Raw genomic sequence first — 15079 nt, 5'->3', positions numbered from 1 at the left:
TTACCAAAATCAGGCTGCTGCTTATCGTGTCGCCCTGTCCATGCCCCCAGGTTCCCCTCCCTTGTCCCCATTCCCCAGACCCTTCCCCCAGTCCCCTGCCCCTGACCCAATTCCTGTCCCCGTGTCCCAGCCCTGAACTGGCTCTGCCCCAAATCTCCCCCATTCTCCCCCAAACTCCCAACTCTCGGCCCCACCCCTTCACCCTTGGTACCAATTGGATTGCCAAACCCTCCCGTTTCGGTGCCCGCAGCGTGGGTTTTGGGCCAGGGGTGCAGATTTGGGGCTGCTCCAGAGGGATTTTCTGGCCCCCAGTAACAAGGGAATGGACCAGAAATCTGGGGTGAAAGGCCGAGGTTTGGGGGATGGTTCTGGACAAACAGCCCCAGGGTGAGGGGAAGTGCGAGATTTGGGGGAAATGGGCAAAACTGGGGGGAAAATCATGAGTTGTGGAAGCTGGGGTGGAGTTTAGGGAAAAATGGGGAGGATTTGAGTCAAAAAGCTGGGATATAGGGGAAGGATCTCTGTGATTGGAGAAATTTGGTGACCATCAGGGTCATCACTAGAAATGACAGCAAAAAGAGCAGCAGCATCACCACCAGCATAACCATTATCACGTTTGGCACAGATATAGGATCCGGAATCGTCGTTCTTGAGGTTGTTCATGGTCAGCGTCACTGAGCTCTGCCCATTGTCCCTGGAGATCCTGAACTGGCCCTGCACCGATGGAGCGTACCAGGCATGGGCACCGCTAACGTCAATCAGCGCCAGCCATTCCAGCACCTGCCCGGGCCTCTGGCGGGTCCAGGTGATGGAGTGAGCCCCGAAACTGAACCCGGACCCTCGGCAGAGGCGGCGCAGGGACCCCCCGGGGGGCTGGAGGTACCCCCCGCACTCCAGCAGGGTCACGGCCTCCTGGAGCCCTGCGGGACATAGGGGAGATGGGGATGAGGCCAAAGCTCAACCCTTGACCCAAATCCTGACTCTTGGCCACAAACTGGGACCCTTGGAGTTCACCATACTCCTCCTGCGGCACCTGCTGGCCCTCCCAGGTGGATCGCACACTCTTTTTCCTGCATGGCAGTGCCCACTTTGGGTCCACAGACAATCCATCCCATCATCTTCATCTCCCCTTTGTCCCGCAGGGCTCCGGGCGGCCGTGACCCTGCTGGAGTTGGGGGGGGGACCTCCAGCCCCCCGGGGGGTCCCTGCGCCTCTTCTGACGAGGGTCCGGGTTCGATTTCGGGTATTTTGAAATGTATTGGGTCCGCCAGAGACCCGGGCAGGGGCTGGAGTGGCTCGCGAGTATCAACATCAAAGGACGTTACATCTACTACGCGCCATCGGTCAAGGGTTGGTTCAGGATCTCCAGGGAGAACAGACAGAGCTCGGTGACGCTGACCATGAACAACCTCAAGGACGAGGATTCCGGATACTATTTCTGTGGGAAATTTGCTTATACTGGTGGTACTTATGGTGCTGGTGCTATTGACGTGCCCGGTATGGCCCCACCCCCGACCAGCACTGTTGGACCATCAGGGCGCAGGACGGTCGGGACAGACGTACGGACACGAGAGATCTCTGCAGCCAGGTTGTGGCATTTGGGGTTTATTGCAAAGGACGAACTGCAGGGCCCTGCTGGGAGCTGCCAGGCACAGCTGGAGCAGGGCTGAGAGAAGAGAGGGGAGAGAGGATGAGACGGGAAGAGAGTGAGAGAGTAAAAAAGGTAAATGAGTAAAAGGGTGAGAGAATTAAAAGGGTAAGGGAGTGAAAGAGTCAGTGAATAAAATGGTAAGAGTGTAAAAGGGTAAGAACATAAAACTGTAAGAGAATAAAAGGGTAAGAGAGTGAGGTTCCCACCACAATAAAATAAATCTTCTTCTCTGTTGAATATTCTCATTCTCACTAAGCAATCTAGTACAAAAGACAAACCCTACAGCATTTACATACAGCCTATAAGAATCGTTTCATTACCATACTCTAGTACATTTTAAACCCTAAAAACTCCTCTTTAGGGTAACTTTAAACCCTAAAAACTACACTTTGGGCCCTTCTGCCGAGCTGTAGGGTCTGCTGTGACCCTTGGAGCTGTCTGCAAGTAGAGGGTGTTGTTCCATCAAAATGGGATCACATTCAGCCGGCCACGCTGAACAAATGTTTCCAGTTGTTCAGTAACAGAGGGATCTCAAAGCTTGCTTTCATTTTCACCTTGCTGATGGTTTCCATATTCTCAAAATCTTTTGCCAGGCAATCACATTGATAAGTCTTTCCTGTTCCATCCTCCCCAAACAGCATCAGCATAAGCACCGTGACAATTGGTGTCCTTGGCGCAGAAATAGGATCTGGAATCCTCGTCCTTGAGGTTTTTCATGGTCAGCGTCACCGAGCTCAGCCCGTTGTCCCTGGAGATCCTGAACCGGCCCTTGACGGAATCCGCATACCAGGTGACGCCACCACTGCTGGTGATGGTTCCGACCCACTGCAGCCCCTGCCCGGGTCTATGGCGGATCCAGGGCATCCCAAAATTGCCAAAATGGAACCCGCACCCTCGGCACAAAAACGTCAGGGACCCTCCGGGGGGCTGGAGGTCCCCCCCGAACTCCAGCAGGGTCATGGCCACCTGGAGCCCTGCGGGACAAAGGGGAGATGGGGATGAGGCGATGCAAAAGTCAGGCAGAGGTGTCCAAGTAATTAATGGGTGGATTGGGGCTAATTGCAGGGTTTAAGGCACTTTACCATTCAGGATACCTCTGTTGGATGTTTGGTGACAAACAAAGGGAATTTGGGGCAAAACCGGTGAAGGTTTGGGCATGGGGGTGCAGCCGTGACCCTGCTGGTGTGCGGGGGGGACCTCCAGGCCCCCGGGGGCTCCCTGCGCCTCCTCTTCCGAGGGTCCGGGTTCAATTTTGGCCAATTTTGGGATGTTCTGGATGCGCCAGAGACCCGGGCAGGGCTGGAGTGGATTGCAGCGATCTGGAGCAATGGTGCCACCTCCTACGCGCCGTCGGTGCAGGGTCGGTTCACGATCTCCAGGGACAACAGGCAGAGCTCGGTGACGCTGACCATGAAAAACCTCAAGGACGAGGATTCCGGATCCTATTTCTGTGCCAAGGATGCTGATGTTTATGGTGCTGCTCCTAATGCTGGTTGGAGATGGGGTGACCTTCACTGTCAGTATAACCAGAACCATAGTTATAGTAACCAGGAGCAGATCTGGCGCAGAAATAGGATCCAGAATTCTCGTCCTTGAGGTTGGTCATGGTCAGGGACATGGAGTGCTGCCCGTTGTCCCTGGAGATCGTGAACCGGCCCTGCACCGAATCCGCGTAGAAGGTGTAACCCCCACTGCCGCAGTAGATGCTGGCGTTGAATTCTAGCCCATGCCCGGGTCTCTGCCGGATCCAGAACAGGTTAAATTTGTCAAAATCAAACCCAGACCCCAGGCAGAGGAGGATCAGGAACCCCCCGGGGGGCTGGAGGTCCCACCCGCACTCCAGCAGGGTCACGGCCGCCCGGAGCCCTGCGGGACAAAGGGGAGATGGGGATGGGAAACCTGATTGGTCGAGGGCCTCAAAGCAGGTGTGGCAACCTGGAGAAAGGGACTGGACCCTCCTGGGAGGAGGATGATGAACTCCAACGGACCCAATGTGGGGCCAAGAGCCAGGATTTGGATCAACGGTTGAGCTTTTCCATCCCCTTTGTCCCGCAGGGCTCCGGGCGGTCGTGACCCTGATGGAGTGTGGGGGGGACCTCCAGCCCTCCGGGGGGTCCCTGATCCTCCTCTGCCGAGGGTCCGGGTTCAGTTTTGGCAGTTTTGGGTTGGGCTGGTATCGGCAGAGACGCGGGCAGGGGCTGGAGTTCATAGCACAGATCAGCACTGGTGGCACCACCCACTATGGAGATTCGGTCAAGGGCCGGGTCACGATCTCCAGGGACAACGGGCAGAGCTCGGTGATGCTGATCATGAACAACCTCAAGGACGAGGATTCCACCATCTATTTCTGTGCCAAATATTCCTATGTTGTCTGGAATGCCGCCCATGCCATTGGTTTCACTCCTGGTGGTTGGGTTGGTGTTTGGGGTTTCAGCCCCGTCCCTGTCCCCAGCTTTTCCCAGACCCTTCCCCAAACCCCCCTGTGCCACCCCTGACCCTTTTTCCCAGCCCCGCCCCCTTTGCCCCAATGCTGCCCAGTGGCCCCAAACCGTGCCCTGGCTCTGGCCCCAAACTCAACTCCTGTCTCCAAATCTCCCCCTCGTGCCCCAAAAGTGCCCAAAGGGCCGAGATTTGAGGACAGTGGGTGAGGTTTGGGCCAGCGGCTGTGGCTGGGAGCCCAGAGTGGGGATTTGGGGCAGAATCTGGTGTGTTTTGGTGCCAAAGCAGGAGGGTTTTTGGCAGAACCGGTTTGGGCATTTTAGGTCTTTGGTCACTATTGGGGGAAATGGGGGAGACCAGGACCAAGGGGTAAGAATGAGGTCAAGGGCTGAGATTTGGGTAAAAGTTCTGAGATTTGGGGACAAGAGGGGCTCAGGCAAGGGCGCTGCCACCACCGGCACGGACAATATAAGCAGCAGCAGCAGCCCAAGCAGCACCAGCAGCTTTGGCACAGAAATGGGACCCGGAATCCTCGTCCTTGAGGTTGTTCATGGTCAGCGTCACCGAGCTCTACCCGTTGTCCCTGGAGATCCTGAACTGGGCCTTGTCCGACGGTGCGTACCAGGTGCTGGAACCATCGCCCCTGATGTAAGCGACGAATTCCAGCCCCTGCCCGGGTCTCTGGCGCACCCACTGCATGGCAAAACTGCCGAAACTGAACCCGGACCCTCGGCAGAGGAGGTGCAGGGACCCCCCGGGGGGCTGGAGGTCCCCCCCGCACTGCAGAAGGGTCACGGCCGCCCGGAGCCCTGCGGGACAAAGGGGGAATGGGGATGAGAAACCTGATTGGCTGAGGGCCTCAAAGTGGGCGTAGACAGCTGGAAAAATGGGGTGAACCCACATAGGCTAGATACCATGAGCAGGAGGAAAAGGAAAAAATGGTAAATTTGAGGGCAAAATTAATAATGGTGGGGCCAATGTTTTAGCTTTGGCCTCATTCCCATCTCCCCTTTGTCCCGCAGGGCTCCGGGCGGCCGTGACCCTGCTGGAGTCCGGGGGTGACCTCCAGACACCGGGGAGTTCCTGATGTTGCTGTGCCCAGGGTCCGGGTTCGATTTTGGGAGTTGTCAAATGCTTTGGATCCGTCAGAGACCCAGGCAGGGGCTGGAGTGGCTCGCCGGGATCAGCAGCAGTGGTTCCAACACCGTCTAAGTGCCATCGGTCAAGGGCCGGTTCACGATCTCCAGGGACAACGGGCAGAGCTCGGTGACGCTGACCATGAACAACCTCAAGGATGAGGATTCCGGATCCTATTTCTGTGCCAAACGTGCTTATGCTAATAATGTGGGTCCTGGTGCTAATTTAGATGACACCCATGGTGGATCCAAGCCCAAATCTCAGTGCCCTCTCCTGTGTCCAATCCCCAGACCCTTCCCCTAGGTCTTAGCCCTTCACCACATTCTTACCCTTTTGTCCCAGATCTCCCCCAGTTCCACAACACCAACCATGGAGCCAAAACCCCCAAACTGGTTCTGCCCCAAATCCAACTAAGTTTGCACCAAAATCTCCCGATTCTGCCCCATATCCCCACTCTGGGTCCCAGCAACAGCTGCTGACATAAATCCTCAAGCTTTGTCCCCAAATCGGGACCCTGGACCTCAAACCCTGACCTTCAGAGCAAAGTTTTGGGGCACAAAGTGGAGATTTGGCGTCAGGAGTTGTGGTTTGGGGTCAGCGAGTGAGAATTGGGGCTTAGGCAGAGCAAGGTTGGGATCAATGGTCAAGGGCTGGGTGTGGGCTGGGGGTTTGGGGGAAGGGTCTGGGGAGCGGGGACAGCGGGGATTAGGAGATGGGGATGGGGTCAAAATGTCCAGCACCAGCATAACCATCATAGCAACCAGCATCATAACATTTGTCACAGAAATGGGATCCGGAACCCTCGTCCTTGAGGTTGTTCATGGTCAGCGTCACCGAGCTCTGCCCGTTGTCCCTGGAGATCCTGAACCGCCCTTGACTGAAGGTGCGTAGCCGGTGCGGCCACCACTGCTGCTGATACTAGCGATGTATTCCAAACCTTGCCAGGTTTTCTAGCAGATCCAGAACATTCCATAACTCCCGAAATCGAACCCGGACCCTCGGCTGAGGAGGTGAAGGGACCACCCGGGGGGCTGGAGGTCCCCCCCGCACTACAGCAGGGTCACGGCTGCCCGGAGCCCTGCGGGACAAAGGGAAGATGGGGATGGGGCCAAAGATCAACCCTTGATCCAAATCCTGACCCTTTGCCCCAAACTGGGACCCTTGGAGTTCATCATCCTCCTCCCAAGCTTTCCCCTCCCAGTTTGTGGCCCTGGACCAATCAGGGTCCTCATCCCCATCTCCCCTTTGTCCCGCAGGCCTCTGGGAAGCCGTGACCCTGCTGGAGTGCAGGGGGGACCTCCAGCCCCTGGGGATTCCCTGCGCCTCCTCTGCCGAGGGTCCGGGTTCAGTTTCGGGAATTTTGGAATGAGCTGTGTCCGCCAGAGACCCGGGAAGGATTTGGAAGACACAGCGGGGATCCATAGCAGTGGCAGCACCGACTACGCGCCATCGTTCAGGGGCCGGGTCAGGATCTCCGGGGACAACGGGCAGAGCTCGGTGACGCCGACCATGAACAACCTCAAGGACGAGGATTCCGGATCCTATTTCTGTGCCAAGGGTTTTCCTGCTTATGCTGGTGATAACGATGTCTGCTGTATTGACCCCTTCCCCATTGCTTTGTCCCCCCCTGTCCCCATTCCCCAGACCCTTCCCCAGCTCCCAGTCCCTGACCCGGCCTGTGACCATTTCTCCATTTCCCTTTCCCCTCTCCGGCCCCAAACCCCTACCCTTGGCCGTTGATCTTCCCCCTAACTCTGCCCCAAAAGTCAGCGCAGGGCCTGGGGCTGGGGACACGAATTCAGTCACCGAGAGTGGGGACGAGGGCGTGGATTTGGAGGAGGGTCTGGGGAATGGGGACATTTGGGGACACAACGATGGGGGTGGAGTCAATAGCATTGGCATCATGGTCATCGCCATCCGCCCCAGCGGCTTTGGCACAGAAATAGGATCCGGGATCCTCGTCCTGCAGGTCGATCATGGTCAGGGCTGTGAAGTTCTGCCCATTGTCCCTGGAGATCCTGATCCGGCCCTTGACCGATGGGGCATAGTAGGAGAAACCCCCAGATCTGTGGATCCCCGAGACCCATTCCAGCCCCTGCCCGGGGCTCTGGCGTATCCAGAGCATGGAGTGACCCCCAAAACTGAACCTGGACCCTCGGCACAGCAACGTCAGGGACCCCCCGAGGGACTGGAGGTCCCCCCCGCACTCCAGGAGGGTCACGGCCGCCCGGAGCCCTGCGGGATAAAGGGGAGATGGGGACAAGGAGCTGCATTGGCTGTGGATCCAAAGTGGGCACTGCCATTCCAGAAGAAGGGTGTGGGATCCACCTGGGAGGGCCAGCAGGTGCTGCAGGAGGGGGATGATGAACTCCAAGGGTCCCAGTTTGGGGCCAAGGTTCAGGATTTGGGTCAAGGGTTGAGCTTTGGCCTCATCCCCATCTCCCCTTTGTCCCGCAGGGCACCGGGCGGCCGTGACCCTGCTGGAGTGCGGGGGGGACATCCAGCCCCCCGGAGGGTCCCTGCGCCTCCTCTGCCGAGGGTCTGGGTTCAATTTTGGAAAATTTGCAATGGGCCGAGTCCAACAGAGACCCGGGCTGGGGCTGGAATACATCGCCAGCATCAGCAGTGGTGGTGGCACCACCAGGGACTCAGGTTCAGTCCAGGCCCGGGTCACGATCTCCAGGGACAACGGGCAGAGCTCGGTGACGCTGACCATGAACAACCTCAAGGACGAGGATTCCGGATCCTATTTCTGTGCCAAATCTTCTGGTTTTAGCACTGCTCTTACTGCTTTTTATGGGTGGTTGGGCTGGTGTTTGGGGTTTCAGCCCCGTCCCTGTCCCCAGCTGTCCCCAGACCCTTCCCCAAACCCCCCTGACCCACCAATGACCCTTTGTCCCAGTCACGCCCCCTTTGCCCCATCTCTTCCCATTGGCCCCAAACCCTCCCCTGGGTCTGCCCCCAAAATCAACTCTCGGCCCCAAATCTCCCCCTCGTGCCCCAAAAGCACCCAAAGGGCCGATATTTGGGGACAGCAGGTGGGGTTTGGGTCAGCGGCTGCGGCTGGGAGCCCAAAGTGGGGATTTGGGGCAGAATCAGGCGAGTTTTGGGGCCAAAGCAGGAGGGTTTGGGGCAGAACCAATTTGGGGGTTTGGGGTCTTTTGCCACGATGGGTGGAACTGGGGGAGATCTGGGCAAAGGGTCAAAAATGAGGTCAAGGGCTGAGATTTGGGTAAAGGTTCTGGGGATATTGGGACAGGAGGGACCCAGGCAAGGGGAAGTGGCCAATAACAGTGACATCATTACCCCAACAGGCACCAGCAGCCTTGGCACAGAATTAGGATCCGGAATCCTCGTCCTTGAGGTTGTTCATGGTCAGCGTCACCGAGCTCTGCCCCTTGTCCCTGGAGATCGTGAACCGGCCCTGCACTGAATCTGAGTGGCCAATGCCACCACCAGTGCTCTTGATCCCCGCAATGTATTCCAGCCCCTGCCCGGGTCTCTGGCTGATCCAGAACATGGAGAAACTGCCAAAACTGAACCCGGACCCTCGGCAGAGGACGCGCAGGGACCCCCCCCCCCGGGGAGCTGGAGGGCCCCCCCCGGACTCCAGCAGGGTCACAGCCGCCCGGAGCCCTGCGGGACAAAGGGGAGATGGGGATGGGGTGATGCAAAAGTCAGGTGGAGGTGTCCAATTAATTAATGGGTGGATCGGAGGTAATTGCAGGGTTTAAGGCACTTTACCATTCAGGATACCTCTGTTGGATGTTTGGGGACAGACAAAGCGTATTTGGGGCAAAAGCAGTGAAGGTTTGGGGAAGGGGGAGCGGCCCTGACCCTGCTGGAGTCTGGTGGGGACCTCCAGCTCCCCGGGGGCTCCCTGCGCCTCCTCTGCTGAGGGTCCGGGTTCAGTTTTGGCAGTTTCTCCATGCACTGGCTGCGTCAGAGACCCGGGCAGGGACTGGAATGGCTCGCAGGCATCTACAGCAGTGGTTCCTACACCAACTACGCGCCATCAGTCAAGGGCCGGTTCAGGATCTCGAGGGACAACGGGCAGAGCGCAGTGACGCTGACCATGAACAACCTCAAGGACGAGGATTCCGGATCCTATTTCTGTGCCAAGCGTAGTTCTCGTGGCAATGCCAACACTGCCAGTACTTTCGGCCATTCCCCCATGGCCATTTCCCCAGCTCTCCCCAGACCCCTCTCCAGGCCCAGCCCTGGCCCCTCTGTCCCCACCCGGGCTGATCAATCTCCCCATGGTTGCCCAGGGCCAGGGGTTCGAGTCCTGCTGCGGGAGTTTTCCACTGACCCCGAGCTGGGGAGGGGCTGGGCTGGAGGGGGAGGTCTCTGCCCGGACACCTGGACCCCATTCCTGACCCTTTGTCCCAGTCCTAGTCTGGTTTTGTCCCCAGTGTCACCTCTAAGCCACACTCAGTGCCCTTGTAAACCAAAGATTACAGACATGGTCAACATTTGGGACCAAGGCTGAGATGAGGGGTCAAGAATTTAAACCTTGGGCTAAAATTCCTGACGTGAGGACATAAGCAGCACCACCATTGCTATAAGCACCGGTTGCTTTGGCACAGAAATAAACGGCGGAATCCTCGTCCTTGAGGTTGTTCATGGTCAGCGTCACCAAGCTCTGCCCGTTGTCCTTGGAGATCGTGAACCGGCCCTTGACCGACGGCGCGTAGGTGGCGCTGCCGCTGAACCCAGCGAGCCACTCCAGCGCCTGCCCGGGTCTCTGGCAGATCCAATACAGAGTGGAACCTCCAAAATCGAACCCGGACCCTCGGCAGAGGAGGCGCAGGGGACCCCTGGGGGGCTGGAGGTCCCCCCCGCACTCCAGCAGGGTCACGGTCGCCCGGAGACCTGCGGGACAAAGGGGAGATGGGGATGAGAAACCTGATTGGCCAAGGGCCTCATACTGGGCAAGGCCAGCTAGAAAAAGGGGCAGGACCCACCTGGGAGGAGGATGATGAACTCCATGGGTCCCAATTTGGGGCCCAGATTCAGGATTTGGGTCAAGGGTTGAGCTTTGGCCTCATCCCCATCTCCCCTTTTTCTCGCAGGGCTCCGGGCGGCCGTGACCCTGCTGGAGTGCAGGGGGACCTCCAGTCCCCCGGGGGGTCCCTGCGCCTCCTCTGCCGAGGGTCCAGGTTCAGTTTTGGGAATTTTGGGATGATGTGGATGAGGCAGAAGCCTGGGCAAGGACTGGAATGGGTGGCAGGGATCAGCACCAGTGGCAGCACCATGTACAGCCCATCAGTGCGGGGCTGATTCACAATCTCCAGGGACAACGGGCAGAGCTCGGTGGCGCTGACCATGAACTACCACAGGGATGAGGATTCTTCCACCTATTTCTGCATCAGATCTGCTGATGGCACTTGGGGTAACAGTGCTGGCCATGGTGACAATGACAACAGAGCAGCCCTACTCCCTTGTTGAAGTCCCCACCCGTCCCCAGCCCCTGACCAGTGATCCCAAACTTGCTCTGCCTTGACCCCAGTTCTCATCTACTGACCCCCAACCATATCTCCAGACTTCGAATCTCCTCTGTGTGCCCAAAAACTTTATACTGAATGCGGGTATTTCAGGCCAAGGTTTAAGGTTTGGGTGAACCTTGTAGCTAAAATCAGTGTGAGAATTTTGGGCAGAGCCACTCCAGGGTTGGGACACGGGGTCCGGGATTGGGGTTTGGGGATAGGGTGGGGACACAGAGCTGAGATCAGGGTCAATATCACAAACACCAAACTCAGTAAGAGTACCCGAACGCCCAGAAGCATGTTTGGCACAGAAATAGGATCCGGAATCCTCGTCCTTGAGGTTGCTCATGGTCAGCGTCACCGAGCTCTGCCCGTTGTCCCTGGAGATCGTGACCCTGCCCTTGAACGATGGCGCGTAGAAGGTGCTGGATCCACCCTTGTTGACCACTCCAACACCTTCCAGCCCCTGCCCGGGTCTCTGGCGGACCCAGCTCATGTCGACATTTCCAAAACTGAACCCGGACCCTCAGCAGAGGAGGTGCAGGGACCCCTCGGGGGGCTGGAGGTGTCCCCCGCACTCCAGCAGGGTCATGGCCACCCGGAGCCCTGCGGGACAAAGGGGAGATGGGGATGAGGAACCTGATTGGCTGTGGGCATGAAGTGGGTGTGGCCAACTGGAGAAAGGGAGTTTGACCCTCTTGGGAGGGCCAACAGAACCAGGAGCCAGTGGGAGCTCGAGGCCGTGGCCGGGATGTGCCGGGGAGGGGGTGCCAGAGGGTTTTGGGGGTCGTTACCAAGATGTTAATTCGGCAAATAATGCAGAGGTTTCAGGACGAGCTGTCCAAGTAATTAATGAGTGGACAGGGGGTAATTGTAGGGTTTGAGGCAACCTCGATTATGGAAAATTGTGGTGTAGATTTGGGAGCAAACCAGGGGAGTCTGTTGAAAACAGGTGAAGGTTTGGAGATGGGGAAGCGGCCGTGACCCTGCTGGAGTGCAGGGGGGAACTTCAGCCCCCCGGGGGGTCCCTGTGCCTCCTCTGCCGAGGGTCTGGATTCGATTTTGGGAAATTTGCAAAGCTCTGGATGCACCAGAGACCAGGGCAGGGGCTGGAGTGGCTTGCAGGGATCAGTGACAATGGTGGCAGCACCACATACGTGCCGTCAATCAATGGCCGGTTCACGATCCCCAAGGACAATGGGCAGAGCTCGGTGACGCTGACCATGAACAACCTCAAGGACGAGGATTCCGGATCCTATTTCTGTGCCAAGCACACTGGTGCTGGTGCTGCTCCTTATGATGCTGATGTTTGACATTTTGGCCCCAGCCCTGTGTCCCACGTCTCCCCATTCCCAGACTCTTCCCCCAAACCCCAGCCCCTGACCCCATTGCTGTCCCCGTGTCCCAGCTCTGCCCTGCTCTGGCCCCAAATCTCAGCTCCTGGGCCCAGATCACGGCCGGTTTCACCCTGAGCTCAGCCTTGGCCCTCCAATCCCAATCACTGCCCCCAGACTTGTCCAGTTTTACCCCCAATCTCCCCTGCTGGCACCGAGTCACAGCCACCGACCCAAATCTCCGCCGTTGCCCTAACATCAGGAATTTTGGTCTAAAATTTGAATTCTTGATCCCTGATCTTTACATTGGGCCCAAATCCAGACATTTTGGTGACATTTGGGGAACGAGGGCACTGAGTGTGGCCCAGAGGAAACATTTGGGACAGAGCCAGAGCAGGGCTGGGACAGAGAGTGAGGAGTGGGGTCAGGGTCTGGGGTTTGGGGGAAGGGTCTGGGGAACGGGGAAAAGGCCAAAAGGATAAACTGGAGCAGCACCCCAATTACCAGCACCAGCAAATTTGGCACAGAAATAGGATCTGGAATCCTCGTCCTTGAGGTTGTTCATGGTCAGCGTCACCGAGCTCTGCCCGTTGTCCCTGGAGATCCTGAACCGGCCCTTGACCGATGGCGCGTTGCAGGTGCTGCCACCAGTGTTGATCCCTGCAACCCACTCTAGCGCCTGCCTGGGTCTCTGGCGGATCCAAAACATGTTGAAACTCCCAAAAGAGAACCCGGACCCTCGGCAGAGGAGGCGCAGGGACCCCCCGGGAGTTGGAGGTCCCCCCCGCACTCCAGCAGGGTCACAGCCGCCCGGAGCCCTGCTGGACAAAGGGGAGATGGGGATGAGGGAACAAATCCACCCAAATGTTAATTCCTGCATGCAGATCCTGATGTTGACCCCAAATTGTGGAACTTTCTCCTCCTCCTGATCCTGCTGCCCCTCCCAGGTTGGTCGAGGTCCCTTTTTGGATCTGGTCACACCCAGCCCAGCCCACGCCCGGATCCGGGGCCTCATTCCCATCTCCCCTTTTTCCCGCAGGGCTCCGGGCGGCCATGACCCTGCTGGAGTGTGGGCGGGACCTCCAGCCCCCCGGGGGTCCTTGCGCCTCCTCTGCCGAGGGTCCGGGTTCTGTTTTAGGGATTTTGGGATGGGCTGGATGCGCCAGAGACCCGGGCAGTGGCTGGAAGCAGTCGCAATAATCAGCAAAATTGGCAGCGCCTACTATGCGGATTCGGACAAGGGCCGGCTCACGCTCTCCAGTGACAACAGGCAGAGTTAGGTGACGCTGACCATGAACAACCTCAAGGACGAGGATTCCGGATCCTATTTCTGTGCCAAATCTCTTTATGCTAGTGACTGTGGCCCTGCTGGTTATGGTGACGATGCCAGTGGTGGATCCACGCACCCATCTCAGTGTCCCCACCTGTCCCCAAACCCCCAACAATTCCCCCAAACCTCAGCCCTGGGCCCATCCCCGCCCGGGGGTCTCTGTCCCAATCCCAAACGGGACAGGGCTGTGGGGACCCCTCTGGAGCCGTTTGGTTTCCCACCATCGCTCTCCTCACCGGGCTGTGGCATTGGGGAGGTGCCGGCGGCTCACGGCCCCGGCAGCACACACAGAACTCAATGGCGCAGCTCACCGCGAGAGGTTTGTGGCCAATCACACAAAGCAAAGGCAGATAGACACGGTGGGGCCATATCGGGACATCCCCGTCAGTTTTGGGGAATTTGGTTGGGACGTGGAGCCCAGAGCTGAGGTTTCGGGCCAGGAGCTGAGACTGGGGCGGACCCAGTTCAGAGCTGGGAGAGGAATGGGGTCGGGGGCTGGGGTTTGGGGAAGGGTCTGGGGAACGGGGACACAGGGGACACAGGGAGAGGGATGGGGACAATACCACAGGCGTCATTAGCAGCAGCATTGTTATAATAACCCTTTGCACAGAAATAGGATCCGGAATCCTCGTCCTTGAGGTTGTTCATGGTCAGCGTCACCGAGCTCTGCCCGTTGTCCCTGGAGATCCTGAACCGGCCCTTGAATGACGGCGCGAACACGGTGTAGGAACCATAGCTGTAGATGCCCACGACCCATTCCAAACCCTGCCTGGGTCTCTGACGGACCCAGCTCATGGACTGACCCCCGAAATTGAACCCAGATGCACGGCACAGCAATGTCAGGGACCCCCCGGGGGACTGGATGTCCCCCCCGCACTCCAGCAGGGTCACAGCCACCCGGAGCTGTGCGGGACAAAGGGGAGATGGGGATGAGGTCAAAGCTCAACCGTTGACCAAAATCCAGAACCTTGGCCCCAAATTCTGAACCTTGGAGTTCATCATCCTCCTCCTATCCCGTTTTCCAGATTGCCACGCCTGCTTTGAGGCCCTGGACCAATCAGGTTTCTCATCCCCACCTGCCCTTTGTCCCGCAGCGCTCTGGGTGCCGTGACCCTGCTGGAGTGCGGGGGGGACCTCCAGCCCCCGGGGGGCCCCTGCGCCTCCTCTGCCGAGGGTCCGGGTTCAGTTTTCGGAGTGTTGCCATGCAATGGGGGCGCCAGAGACCCAGGCTGGGGCTGGAGTGGGTCGGGAGCATCAGGAGCGATGGTTCCGGCACCAACCTCGTGCCATCGTTCAAGGATCGCGTCAGGATCTCAAGGGACAACGGGCAGAGCTCGGTGACACTGACCATGAACGACCTCAAGGGTGAGGATTCCGCTGTTTATTTCTGTGCCAAAGAACCTGGCACTGGTTGTTGGAATGCTGCTGCTGGTTGTCCATTCAGCCTCATCCCTGTCCCCTTGCCCCACACCCTTCCCTCCAACCCCTGACCACATTCCTGACCCTTTGTCCCAATCCTGCCCTGCTCTGGCCCCAGATCTCAGCTCTGTCCCAAAATCAGGGCCGGTTTCACCCTGAGCTCGGCCTCGTCCATGAAATCCCAATCATCGCCCCCAGACTGGACCCATTCTGCCCCAAAATCTCAGTGGTGGAACTGAGTCACAGCCACGGACCCAAATCTGACCCATTTTCCCCAAAT

The sequence above is a fragment of the Melozone crissalis genome, unplaced genomic scaffold (assembly GCF_028551555.1).
Source record: "Melozone crissalis strain CALT ecotype California unplaced genomic scaffold, PUWL_Pcris_2 ptg000079l_1, whole genome shotgun sequence".
Lineage (NCBI taxonomy): Eukaryota > Metazoa > Chordata > Aves > Passeriformes > Passerellidae > Melozone > Melozone crissalis.
The sequence above is the reverse complement of the archived record's forward strand: the minus strand, read 5'-3'. Positions refer to the sequence as shown.